Source organism: Caloenas nicobarica, chromosome 2, assembly GCF_036013445.1.
Source record: "Caloenas nicobarica isolate bCalNic1 chromosome 2, bCalNic1.hap1, whole genome shotgun sequence".
Lineage (NCBI taxonomy): Eukaryota > Metazoa > Chordata > Aves > Columbiformes > Columbidae > Caloenas > Caloenas nicobarica.
The window spans coordinates 141,260,291-141,274,395 of NC_088246.1; the positions used below are offsets into that span (position 1 = coordinate 141,260,291).

Genomic DNA, 14,105 nt, shown 5'->3' on the forward strand with positions numbered 1-14,105 from the left:
GTTGAGATGTCCTGTTGCATGTTGAAGCAACTTTCCATTTCTTCTCTGTGCTTGGGAGATGTCAAGCTTTCACTACCCCTAATGCCTTCAATATCAAATGTGTTTATGGTGTGACCTGCAGAGCTCTTGAGTTTTTTAATTCACATTGCAGCTTAAAAATAGCCACAGTTGGGCTAGGGCTGAGGGCCACCATCTCTCATGGTTGAAGGTCAAGTCTAAAGAATTCTTCCAGCCTGGCAGTTCAGCCCCAGCCCAGAGTGAGAGGAAGGGAATACTTGTAAAAAACTTCCAGAAAAATATTACAAAACCTGTGATAGTTTGTTGAAAATAAACAGAGCCTAAGTTCTCTGTAGAGGGTGACTTTAACTCATTTAGATTTCTTCTGGGGCATTAAGCGATTCTTTTTCCCATGGATCTTGTGTTGATTTGTCAAATGCAGAGGAAGCTTCTGATTTTTTTTCTATTTTTAGTCCTAAAATGAACCCAGTGCTTACGTATAAAGAGCAATAATTCCACCAGACAAGCTACTTGAAGCTTATCTAGTGGTGGGAAACTAAGTTCAGTGGAGGAAAAGGTTCTGTGTCCTAGTTACCCACCCACCTTGTATGGCCATATGTAGTCCTGGAGTCTAAACAAAGTTTGGTGCCCTTTTTGCTGAGCTCCTGCAGTGGAACAGGAGCTTTCTCTAAACACTATAGTTCCCCAGAGGATACCAAAGACAAATGGGAACAGACTCACTTTTTGATGTATTTGTGTCATAACCCATAATACTAATGCTCATCTCCCTTATACTCCCCTTTCTAAACCTAGAGGCAGCAGAGAAGTCAACAACCATCACACTAAATAGAAACACACTGAAAGAATGTAAAACAGTCTGAAGTTCAGTTTTCATCATTTATCCCTATAATTTTTGTTACTGCAGAGCTAACAGAAGAGTCTCTTGTGAAGGGAAGAGAAGCAGAGCATGTGCTTCCTCCCGGAGCAGCCCTCAGTGCCAGCTGAGTTAATGCTGACGTGGGGAAAAACCTCTTCTTGGGAAGGAACAGCTTCTGGGGCTGAGTCTCAGATGGCTGAGGGCAAAGCTTAACCCCCTCTCAGACCAAAATGCTGGAATGAAGGACCCTGCCTTGGCCTGGTGCCAGGCTGGGGGCTCCGCCGCCTTCCTGCTGGTGAGGCAAAGCTTTGGGAGCAGCTCTGGTAAGTCTTCATTATCTGAGCTGCATCCCATAGGAAAACCTTCCCTGAGAATCACAGTCAGTTTAAATTACTGACTGCAATCAAAGCAGCAGCAAGTAATCTTTCTTTAATTCATCAGCTTTCACCTCTTCAGATATTTTCTTAAAGAAAATTGATTTTCATTGACCGGTAAATAAGATGACCTGTGAGCTTTAATTTAATTTTTACAGTAAATTTTGTACTTCTTTTTGCTCTGTGGGAGCACACACTATTTACATAATTATGCTGTTACAAAGCTTAACTTCCATTTTTATGTTCTAGTTTTTTCATTATGTTCTGTTAAATATCGTAAATAATTATTTATTTACCAGATGATTCAGCTTATAGCTTTTATTTGTTTCAACTTGCTTTTCAATGGAAATTGAGATTTCATTAAGAACGCATAAAATTAGCAGTTCTTACAAAGTGAAAGATATTAAGCACATCAGAACAAAGATTAGCAAAAATATTTTTACTCTAAAGCATATGTAATTATTGGAAGTAATTTATATATTAGGCAATAACATTTTTGCTAGTTAGTTATTTGAATTGAGTAATTCCAATTGCAATGTCTGTTAAGACTTTAGAATCAGTAGGTCTCAATCTTCTTTTTTCCCATTGGTAGGAAGAGTACAAGCTTTCCTGCTTTTTCAGCTTCTAAGTGGTTTTATAAAAAAAGCCTGAAAATAAATAAAAAATAAAAAAAGAATTTTATACCTACAGAAGAGCTGTCGAAGAGTCTAAAGTTTTCTTTTATCATCTCAAAAACTGGTTACAGATGCTCAGCCATGTGACTTCTCCCAATTCATGGTTTGATTTTTGTAACATCTCTGGCAGTAGAAATCATCAATTTTTCTCTGCCAGTCTGTATTTTTTATGACACACATTCAACCACTAAAAGCTAAGTGGAATTTTATTTCAGCCTTTCCTGATGGGACTTTTAATGCAGGTTCTGAAACTGTATAGACTTGTTCGGGTCTGGCTCTTCTAGATTCTAAGAAATACTGTGCCTGTCCTTAAATAAGCAATATATTCTTCTACACAAGTTCTTGGTATAGCAGCTCTTCACTTTTCAGCATATATATCAAAGCTTTCCAACTATGAGCAGATGGATTTTGCAAATTTGATTAAGAATCATCCCGTCTTCTAAATATATACCATAGAGGATCAGAAGAAGACTCCAAAATTTTATTTAGTTTTGATAGTAACATGTTGACTCTCTTGCAGAATCACATTTTTTTGAAGTTCAAATGATCAATGCTAAACTATCTCTGCTTGACTTGAGCAGCCTGTTCAGAGTCTTGCAGTTTAACCTGAAATTAGATGTTGGTGAAGCCAGGTCTCAGAGCATGCGTCCACACACTGAGTGGAGAGTTGTGTCTGTTTGCATTCAAAACCCATCACAAAATGAAACACCTCTCACTTCTGGTCCTGTTCAGATGGTAACAAATGATTTAGCCCTCAATTTCTGTCCATCTGTCGAGTATCTGCCACTCCAAGAACGTTCACCTTCCCAGTACAACAAATGGCTGAAGCATTGTTACCCAGAGAGGTCATGCTCCTGCTCAGCCTCCCATCTGCCTCTGATCTGCCTCTGTTAGATGGATATTTTATTGGCTCATCCTGTATGAAGACGCCGTAACAGGGAAAGTCACGCTTGACCAACTTAATTTCTCTCTATGACAAGGTTACCCACCTAGTTGACCAAGGGAAGCCAGTTGACGTGATCTTTTTGGATTTCAGTAAAGCCTTTGATACCGTCTCTCACAGTATCCCCCTGGACAAGATGTCCAGCACACAGTGCAGTGGGTGAGCAACTGGCTGACGGGCTGGGCTCAAAGGGTTCTAGCAAATGGGGCTATGTTGGGCTGGTGACTAGTCACTAGTGGGGTTCCACTCTTCAATGGCTTAATAAATGACTTGGATGCAAGACTTGAAGGAATACTAAGCAAGCTCACTGATGACACAAAATTGAGAGGAGCTGTTGACACTCATGATGGCAGAGAGGCCCTGCAGAGGGATCTGGACAAACTGGAGAACTGGGCAATCACCAACCACATGAAGTTTAACAAGGGCAAGTGCTGGATTTTGCACCTGAGACACAGCAACTCTGTGTTGAGATGCTGGAAAGCAGCCCCACGGAGAAGGATCTGGGGTTCTGGTCGATGGCAAGTTGAACATGAGCCAACAGTGTGCCCTGGCAGCCAAGAGGCCAACTGTGTCCTGGGTGCATCCAGCACAGCACGGCCAGCCGGGCAGGGAGGGGATTGTCCCGCTCTGCTCTGCGCTGGGGCGGCCTCACCTGGAGCACTGGGTGCAGTTCTGGGCACCACAGGATAAAAAAGGATATAAAGCTACTGGAAAGTGTCCAGAAGAGGGCTACAAAGTTGGCAAAGGCTTCAGAGGGGAAGCTGTATGAGGAGCGGCTAAAGTCACTTGGTTTGTTCAGCCTGGAGGAGACTGAGAGGAGACCTCATTGCAGTCTACAGCTTCCTCACAAGGGGAGGAGGAGGGGCAGGTGCTGATCTCTTCTCTCTGGAAACCAAAGATAGAACCCAAGGGAACAGCAGGAAGATGTGCCAGGGGAGGTTTAAGTTGGACATTAGGAAAAGGTTCTTCACCCAGAGGGTGGTGGAGCACTGGAACAGGCTCCCTAGGGAGGTGGTCATGGCTCCAAGCCTGACGGTGTTCAAGAAACAACTAGACAATGCCCACAGACACATGGTGTGAACTGTGGGGTTGTCATATGCAGGGACAGGAGTTGGACTCGATGATCCTTGTGGGTCCCTTCCCACTCAGGACATTCTATGTTCAACACAGTTCAGCACAGCCCAAGCTGTGCCCAGGGACTGTGTGTCATGCAGGGCGGTGGGGTTGCACTGGATGTCCTTTGAACTTGGAAATCACCGTTACAATATATGTGTTAAGAAAAAAAGTGCTGCTTTGCTAAATGGCAAGGTAGAGGATTCCCTTTAAGTCTATATATCCAGAAATAAAAGAAGTATTTTATTTGCATTTTTTAAAGTATTTATGGATTTAACTTCGTTTGGGACAAATATGTGTTGAGTAAGTCGAACCTGGATTTTATCCTCACAAAAATATTGAGATGATTAAAGGAACCTGGTGAGAGTAGGTGAGATAAACTATTTATAATTTAATTCCATCATCATAAAGAAAGTTATTTAGAGCAGTATTTATTTTAATGCAAATATGTGATAATTGATGTTAGGCATCCAAATGTCTTTGCTTTGTAAACACAAGACTGGAGGAAGGCTCGTATGTTGTTCGACCAATTGCTATCTGAAGACCTGGAGATCCATAAGAATGCACTGAGGAGGCTCCTCGCACCTCTGGTTTTAGGTCAGGTGCCCAGGCTCTGCTCTTTACCCATGGCAGCACAAGTCACACAGTTTCTAAGGAGATTTAAGTGGGAACACTTCCCACCAATGCTTAATAAAACCCTTTCTGTGGCATGGCAAAGCCTTTGCCCCTGTGAGTAAACTCGTAGTAATCTGCAGGAGAAATTACACTGCCAGGCTATGTTTTACTAGCAAGTTTTGCTGCCAGAACTTTTGTGGAGTCATGAGTTGCTGACATTTTTATGTCCCTGGAGCATGTGTGTTCATCACTCCTTTTTTGAGGTGCTGCGTACCCTCACTGTGAGAGGCTGAAACAGCAGAAGGGCTGCTGCACGCTGGGTAAGGACCCAGGGCTTGCAGCTGCCAACATCACTGTGTTCTTGCAGCGTGTATACAGTGGCATTTTGCTAGTAGCTATATGTTGGCTTGTGTTGTCCAGAGAGGAAATTTCACTTCTGCAGGAGAAGCTGAATTTTTTTGGCTTACATCAACTTAGTATGAGAATGCATAGAAACTCGGGGCAACTTGTGCCCATTTCTGACAGTAAACCTCTGTAGCACTGGACAGGCCCCAGCTATGATGTGTCCCAAGTAAGGGCGCTACCAACCCACTACTGACAGATGTTCTGCTCTCGGTTGATGCTGCTCTTGATGCCTGAAAAAAACAAGTCTCTGACACAACAGTAGAAAAGCTAGCAGAACTGTGTGGAAGAACAAATGCCTCGAGGTGCTTGCTGTTTTTCTTTCACAGTGTCCCTTCTTTTTTCCCTGTTTTATGCACTATTAGGATATGTTTATTTGCTGCCAGGCTGCATAAATGGAAACAAATACAAGTCAGTGTCAAGCTTGAATACTTCTTAGAAAGAACTGAGAAACAGTCCTTCTTGGAAACTTAGGAACATTTCTTTTCAGCTCCTTTAACTGAAAAAGAAGAGGAAGAAAAAGCTGAAGTTTGCATTAAATAGCAGTCCATATTTACCTGCCTACAGTGCAAAGCAACAAAAAACTTTAAATGAAGAAAACACCTTCTAGTGGTACTGAAGTACAGTGTGGACCTGGAGGAGACTTTTGGGACCCTGAGTCAAAAAAACAGAAAATTATTTGGTAAAGTCAATAAATGCCATAAAATTGAGAGGATGGTTCCAAACAAGGGTGACTGAAATATTGGTAATTCTTTCAGGTTGGTACAACATGGTCCCACTTCAAACACCTTTTGTGTTTGGACCAGTGCTGGAAGCTTTTCAAAGGAATCTCATACTTTCTTCCCATTCCCTCCCCTCTCTGAGTCTGCCTAGTAATTAATACGTGGATATGCTTATGATTTCTTCTTATTTTAATACAGTCACATTTTAGAGACTTCAATAAAGTTCAGAGCTCCACCAAAGTAGTCCTTGCTCCAAAAACCATGTAGCCTAAACCAAGTGGAAAAACAAAGTACCACAAACCAGCATCATCCATCATCCTCATCATCATTCTATGCAGAGAGAAGCATAGTACCAAGTGACTGTCCTGTCAGAAGAGATTCAGGATCCGTTTGGGTGGTGTCCTTTGCCTAACAGCATGCTCCACCAGTTGCTTCTGGTGTATAATATACCGTATAATAGAAAGTGAAAAAAATCCAGCAGTAAGAAGTGTCATCTGTCCTCACATTAGATTTCATTCCCCTTTCCAGGAGTTAGAAACTGGCTTATTCCCTGAAGCACCAAGTTACAATCAGATAATTCTGATTATTTTTGACATTCATATATATCCCATCCTTTTTCTTGAATATTAAGTTCTTGACTCTGACACTTTTCCTACCAGTGTAATCACAGCAGCCTTGTGAAGATACATCCATATGGGGACCCTCAACCACCTAAATAATCTTAAAGAGTTCAGAAGAATGCAAGATGGATCACGCGGGTAATTTCGGGGGCGGGGGGGGCTAGGATTTTGCCCAGTTTACTAGTCTATAAAGTCTGGGAAATTGAGCACAGGTCTCCTCAGCTTCAGCCTCTCCCTGATTTACAATTACAATCCCGAGGAGGGAAGAACAGCAATCCCAAATTCCTGAAGCTGCAAACTAGATGAAAACAGAACTATGCATTTAGTGAATAATGCAAAATATGAGAAAATAACGTAAGGGATGGGTGTGATGGAAATACCTTTCCTGAGGCCAAGTGAGTATTGATGTGTTTCAAACCCATAAACAGATTTGTGCATGTTGCTGGTTGAAGAGCCTTGGGAGGCAGAGCTCGAGATTTTTTGTTACATCTCTTTACTCGCTCTTACTTCTCACTTCTCAGGCAAGGACAACAGAAGAAAGGAGCAGTGTGCTCTTTTCCCTCCAACCTGGGATTAATGACAGCCATGCCAAGATTCCTCCATCCTTCTGACTGTTTGATGATGGAGAAAAAAGATGGTTTATTGTCCCTCATCCTTCTGACTCCTTGGCTGTGGATGGATTAGCAAAGGAAGCTAATTCAGCAAAAATTAATGGAAAACCAGTTTTGGGAAGTGATTTAATTGTAAAAAGAGCAAATGAAGAGAGAAGGAATCACTCTCAGGAATCAACCAAAATCCTAAATTCAAATACTGCAAATACAGTTTTACATGAGCTTGTTCATGCAGACCCGTCTTATGTTCTGTCTCTCATTGGAAGCAAAAAGGAAAGCTGTGCATTGGTGGTTAACTTCAAGATGTTGTGGGTGCCACAGCCAGCCTTGGAGGGTGGAATTTTTTCTTGTATGACTTACAGCAAAACATTTATAACTATTTAATCAGTGCATATAATCTCTTTCCAGAGATACAGTCCCAGACGGACACTTACTGGGCACTATATGTAAAGAATATACAGAATGCACAGGAAAGAGACAGGTAGACAAGCAGATCTCTGACAACCATTCACTTGTGTAACATTTTTATTTAAACAGTTAGTTTGTTACAAATGGGACTCTCAAGGCAGTTTGAAAGAAATGTATTGTTGCATTCCACCAGCATGCTCTGCGATCTGTATAGCAGAGGACACAGCCCCAGCTGCAAAAATGTACCAAGTGGAAAAATACAAATGAGTCTCCTCAAATAAACGGATGGAGGAGTCAGGTTAGCAGAGACAGCCGTTTTCTTATAATAATGCAAGCTTCAAATCCCTCCTTGAGATCCACGCCCAGGAAGCTCATTAGTATTACAGTCTTTTCACTTAGGCAGAAAGCTCATGAATATTGGAATACTGCATTGAATTTTAGAGGGAAATTCTTCACTGTCTTCCTGCTACAGCAGCTTTTTGGAAATGCACCAAGGCCTTTGATCCTAAAAGCACTTACCTGTAAGCACTTGGGTAGTCCCATTAACTCAAATAGAAACAATTGAGAGTTTCAATTTAAGTGTTTGCAGATTAAGACCCATGTTTGCATTTTAAGATCTTATCTACAGAAGAAATTGCACTCATTTACCTAAGTGTTTTTATAAACACACCTTTATTTAAATGAGTGCAGTGTTACCTGTGCAGGGGGCAGCTGTGTGAGGAGCAGTGGCCCCACCTCCGTTCCCAGCAGTGCGAAGGTAGGGACGGCTCTCAGCCAGCTGGAAACCATCAACGCACCACAGGGCACTGCTGCGCTCAGTATTGCCGCGCTCGCGCTCGCTATTGCTGTGCTCTGGAGCACCCAGGGTGAAGGCCTGGGTGAAAGAAAGTCTCCTCGCGCATCTGTTCGCTGTGTGTCCTCACACTAGTAACGCACCCGCCCTACAAAATGCCATCATTGAATCACAGAATCATTTTGGTTGGAAGAGACCATCAAGATCATAGAGTCAGACTGCCAGCCTGACACTGGCACGAAACCACGTCCCTAAGAACCTCATCTACCTCATCTTTAAACACTTCCAGGGATGGTGATTCAATCACTTCCCTGGGCAGCCTGTTCCAATGCCTGACAACCCTTTCCAAGAATAATTTTTTCCTAATATTCAATCTAAATGTCCCCTGGCGCAACTTGAGTTCATTTCCTGTCATCCTATCACTTGCTACTTGGGAGAAGAGACCAACACCCTCCATGCTACAACCTCCTTTCAGGCAGTTGCAGACAGCGATGTCTCCCCTCAGCCTCCTGTTCTGCAGGCTGAACAGCCCCAGTTCCCTCAGCTGCTCCTCATCGGGCTTGTGCTCCAGGCCCTCACCCCCTCGTGTCCCTTCTCTGAATCCCATGGAGGGGGCAGCCTCCTCGCACTGAGGGGGGTGTCTCCCCGGGAAGGGCCGCTGACGGTCCGCGGACGGGAGCCTTTAGGCCTCCTCCCCGGGAGGCCGGGGTCGCGCAGGACCGCCCGGCCCGGGCCCGCCTCGCCTCAGAGGGGCCCAAAGGGCGCCACGGCCCGACCCGCCGGCAAGGAGGGGGTCGCCCGGCCTCGCCCGCAACGCAACGCAGCGCCGGGCCGGGCCGGGCCGGGCCGGGCTCTGAGGCGGTTTCTGGGCGACTTCAGGCGCCCTCGGTGCACCCGGCACTGGCGAAGCGCAGGCGGCCGCCCGCCCGCCTCCTTCCGCCCCCCCGCGGCGGCTCCTTCTCGTCCCCAGCCGGCTGGGCGGAGGTGGGGGCTGTGCTGGAGCCGTCGCCCGATCTGCACGGGGAAGGTGCGTGTTCGCTCTGCTCTGCTCCTCGTCCTCCTCTTTTTCCTGCTTTATCGCCCCTCCACCGGGCTGCAGCGCTCTCCCGGGGGGCCCGGCCCCGCCGCCTGGCTGGGGGCGAGGAGGGGCAGGCAGGCCGCCATCACCGGCGCCTTGGCGGGGCTCAGCCCCGGCTGCTCCTCTTGCCGCGGCCTTGCTGCCAGCATGTGCTGCGGCCCCCCGGAATGGGGCCCTCCGGCGCTGGGCCGCAGCCCCGTGTGCTGCCGGGCCTGCCCTGCCCAGCCCTGCCCGGGGCGGTGGCCGGAGCCCCGGGCCTGGCAGCGGGGTGTCCTCCGGCCCTTCTCCGCCGGGGGCCGGTACCAGCGTGGCCGCCCGTCAGGAACACGGACGCTCCATCGTGTGACAGGAGATGTGTGTTTACTCGCTCGTTCCTCTGTATTTAAAAAACAAATCTCGACGCTAAGTTGCAGTTGGCTGTCGCCCAGGTGCTGGGGCATGCATGGGGCACGGTGCTGTGCTCTGATCCTGAAACCCGCAGAGCTGACAGCAGCCACTCACTGAAAGCAGTGACACTGCAGATGGATAAAACCCATAAATGCCAAATGAGTGCATTAGATATTTAATTACTTCTTACAACACACTTTACAGTGAAGGGGTTCTAGCGTGTGAAGTGGTTTAGTGCTTCTGAGTAGGAAACTCTAGTACCCATTAGGTTTGTTTTGACGAGACTTTATTCTTCAAAGACTACCTTTTTCAAATTGATGCAAAAGGGAAAAAGTATGTAAGAAAATAGGCATTTTTACATATGTATATACAATTTTTATATATGTGTATATGCATATACATATTTTCTAGAAGTACTAAAATATGTATGAGGGACAGAAAAGTGAGTTATAAAAACACGTGAAAAATATAAGTTCTGCAAGCTGAATCGGATTTTACTAAGGAAGCATTAGATACGGAGGAGCCTTTTGAATCCAGTGGTTATGTCTGACAAGTTACAAGTCTGCGCAGAACTATTGAAGAGAAAATTCAGTATACAAGCACTGGATTTCTGTTTGCTTGTTGATGACTTATTTCTTCCTTCCAGCTGCAGATTTTTTGGGACCTGACTTTCATAAGTGCTGCATCAGCACCCAAAGCACCTGCTCAGATAGGGCCATACACATGGAACACGTGAAGACCTGTTTTCTTATTTTGTAAGCCTTAATTTTCAAAATTTTGCCTACCTGTGGTTTTCCCTCTGTTCAAAATTAATTTTTCCTGTTTCTGGAGATAGTTCCGCATATCGCCCTTTTCTGTCAAAAGACTGTAAGAGTGTTGTAATCTATTGATGAAAGGGAAATGTGTGGGTGTTTCTTCTTATATAGCAGTACTTGGTATGACTGTAGAACAGATTCCCTGTGTGGGAATAAAAGAACTGCTTACATCTACCTCTATATAGAATGTGTCTCTTTATTTTAGCTTGAGAAATTAATAAGATTTAAACTGGGTGACAAAAGTTGGCCTTGGTTTTGCTCTGGATGTTTTTCTGAGAGGATGAAAGCTTTTATGAAAAGTCTTTCTCATGCTTACCTACTACTTAAAATGACCTTCCAGTCTTGTCTGATGCTCCCTCTGTTAGATTATTGTTTTGAATAAAACCTCAAACACTTCTTTCCCGAAAGAAACCCTACAAAGCCTGCCATATCCGTGAGACTTCTTGTGTCCCTTGTTTCCTTGTACATTTTGACTCATTTCTTTAGACATGTCTGCTCTGTCTTGGATAGCATCTATCAATTGTGCCTTGCAACCAGTTTTACTTTATCCAAACTTCAATCTTTCAGATGAAGCCTGTGCAGATAAAGTTGGATCAGAGCCACCGCAACTTTAGAGATTCATACAAAGCCTTTGTCTTACGCAGTCTTGTTTCTTGGTGTTTAAAATATATATAATTCTTTTGAACAACAGAACAATAAGATACTAAGTCAGATAAGAACAGATTGCAAATGTCGACTGGGGAAAAACAACCTGGCATTGACCCCTGTTGGGAGACATCTGTCAGTAAAAGCTCATATAAATTCTTATTTGTTTTATAACACAGTTTTGCACATGCCTGCACGTCTTTTAATGCCAAATTGGGAAAGAAAGCGACTTAGGGAGTCTCTTATTGTTAATATAATTGCTCAAACTCATAATGCACATGGGATTCTTTTATCTATTCCTGCTATAGTGTATAAAACTTTCTTGTTTTAAGATCGAAAACTTTGTCTTGTCATTTCTTCCTTTCCAGTTGTGGGAGGATGAAGATGAAGGATGGCAGTACATCTAAGAAATAGCAGCTGCAGGGATGAAATATTTTGCTTAAAAAAGTACTTTGTACGTAGAAATGTACGAAACGATTACAATCTTGAAGCTCTACAGTTCTTTCTGTTCTGTCTCAACAGGAAATATTATCTGTCAAAAGCTGCGTTGCAGTAATCTTTCATGGTTTTGTTACCAAATGTCTGCAATAATCTCAAAGTACTGAAATAACTCTAAGTTCTTTCTTCAGTTGACCCCCAGTCACTTACATTTTCACTGTGATGGCAATAGTGAATTTTTAGCTCTGATTTGTAATCTCCTAAATGCCAATTGCTTGATTAAGTCAGTATTTCTTACAGAATCTGTGGAGAATGCTCTGTTCTTTTTTGTTTTGGTTTTACAATAGATGAAAAATTTGTATGTCAGCTTGAGAAAAATGTTAACTTTGTTAGCCTGTAGTTTTAAAAATTATACCTGAGGTGCCTTGATCCCTTGATCTTACAAGATGTTTGATTTCTTTTTTTTTTTTTTTTTGAGACAGAAAGGACCAATGGTGGGGGGCTTTATCTATCTATCTATTTATATATTTATTTATTCATTCATTTATTTATTTTTAATGGAGAGCATTGAAACAGCCAGCTCATTTAGATTTTTTTTTTCCTGTCCTGGTATTAATAGTAGCAATATTTTCTCAGAGTCTTTTAAACCTAATTAGCATAGATGTGTTTGATGAATTTTCTCCACAGTAGGTGTGAACGAAAACCATGAAAATCCCTTTGGTGCTGTTGCTGCCAAAGGGGCGTTCAGTAGAAGTATCTAATGAGCAGACAAATGGATTAAAATACGTCTCTAAGAAGTTGTTTATATATTTTTGCAAAATTTTTCTCTGTACTACCTATTGCAATCAGAAGAATGATAAAAGACCTGTGATCTTAAAACCTTACTTGAAAATATACTAATGCTGTTTTAGAAAATAAAAATGTCTCTAAAATTTATCTCAATTCTTAAATTGTCTAAGATAAATTTTGAATCAATGATCTTTATGTCATAGTGAGAGGAGGTTAATCTCAGGGTACATATCAGAGACATTTCTTGCATCATAGGAAAGATATACAACTAAGATTCACTTTAAACTTGCATGAGTGACCATCCTACATTCAGTACAACAGTAACAGTTCCCACCAGCTCAGGATTTGCCCAAACCTGTTTTGTGACCCGACAGATGCACCGTTTTGTGCAACTGAGAATTCTTGTCACCCTTGTGAAGCTGATTTTAGTACTCATGTGAGAAAACAGGTCTGGTTTTAAGTATACATATGGGTTGTTCTTTTTTTTTCTTTTTTTTTTTTCCTTTTTCTTTCTTCTCCAGTTGCTTGTTATGGTGTCTGATCTTTTACTCCAATGTAGCGATAGTACATTTCCTGCTAGAACACTTTGTATGAAAGGGAGTGAGTTCACTCTTCCGCCCTCCCCTAATTTCTCTAGCTTTCATCTGCTACATGTATATTGATATCCCGTGTCTTTTAATTTTTGTGTTAGTTTTTTTCAAAGGAGGCACTTGACTGTGAATTTACATAAGACAAGTGAGTCGAAAGTAATTTCGTGTTTCAAATAGCCCCACAAAAGGGGCTTATGTAATATTATGCATGTGCCAATAGACATTTGAGAAAGAAATATGCTTTTTTCAGGCCTTAAAATGAGATCTGAGCCAATAGACTCCGTTGGGAAAGCATCCACTTTTTATCTGTAACTTTTGAAGACCAAAGCATAAATCTGATTCATCTGTAATCGTTTCTCCTTCTGGTCTCCACAGGTTTTGAGATTAGTGGTTTTGATCTTGTTGATTTTTAGTGTTCTGATTCACAGGGCGCACCTTCTAGTGCTCTCTCTGGTCATGTTCTCCCATACAAAACATGAGTGCTCTTCTGTGGCAGACTGTGAGAACACTTCTTGGAGTTTTAGTTTAATGGAATTCTTTATTGCTTTGGAAGGGAAAAGAATTCTAAGTTACTAATTTCGTTAAGATTGATCATATACTGCAATGGGCTATTAATATTTTGTCTTATGACTACTTGATAAGGCAGAAAAGTGTACTACTGATCTCAGGTAATGTATTCAGTGCTGCTAAAAAATACACAGAGCAGACAATTCCTAACTCTGTGATGTACCGTGAGGTACCCTGGAAGGAAAACAAAGTCAGCTTGATTTTAATTACTTGTTCAATTTGGTTGTCGTGAAGTAGTTGTTGGGTAAGGAATCTCTAGAGGGTTTTCAGAAGCAAAAAAGTCTCAGGAATAGGCTTGGAAAATTCTGTGCAGACTCTGAGTTACTGCCCTTGTCTAATGTCCTTGCAGCTGCTGCAGAGGTTTCCAGCCTAGGTAGCAGAGGTGGTGGAAAGGGCAGAGGCATCTGCTCTGTGAGCTGCAGGGGCTGCCGCAGTCCAGTCTTCCTTCAAGAAGCACCTCCCTATTTTCTCTTTGGCAGTAAGCTACTGGTACTAGTGCTCATGATGAATTCCTGTGAACAAAGAGTAAATGTTTTTCACTGGATTGGTTCCCAGAACCAACTTGACACCTGACCATATGGACAAGGTTCTGGTGCAAGAGAATGGCAATTTGGAGGCCAGAGCTGCCATAGCTGGGACTGAGTTAA

The 14,105-nt window shown here is 42.9% G+C and overlaps 1 protein-coding gene across 1 annotated transcript in view; it reads left to right on the forward strand.

The window, feature by feature from the left end:
• Window positions 1-9,093: 9,093 nt before the first annotated feature.
• The window catches only part of CPQ (carboxypeptidase Q), a 160,700-nt gene continuing 155,688 nt past the window's right edge, over window positions 9,094-14,105 (forward strand). The window contains exon 1 of the mRNA XM_065627216.1: window positions 9,094-9,176. The gene's annotated coding sequence lies outside the window, so the exon portion shown is untranslated. The remainder of the gene's footprint in view (window positions 9,177-14,105) is intronic.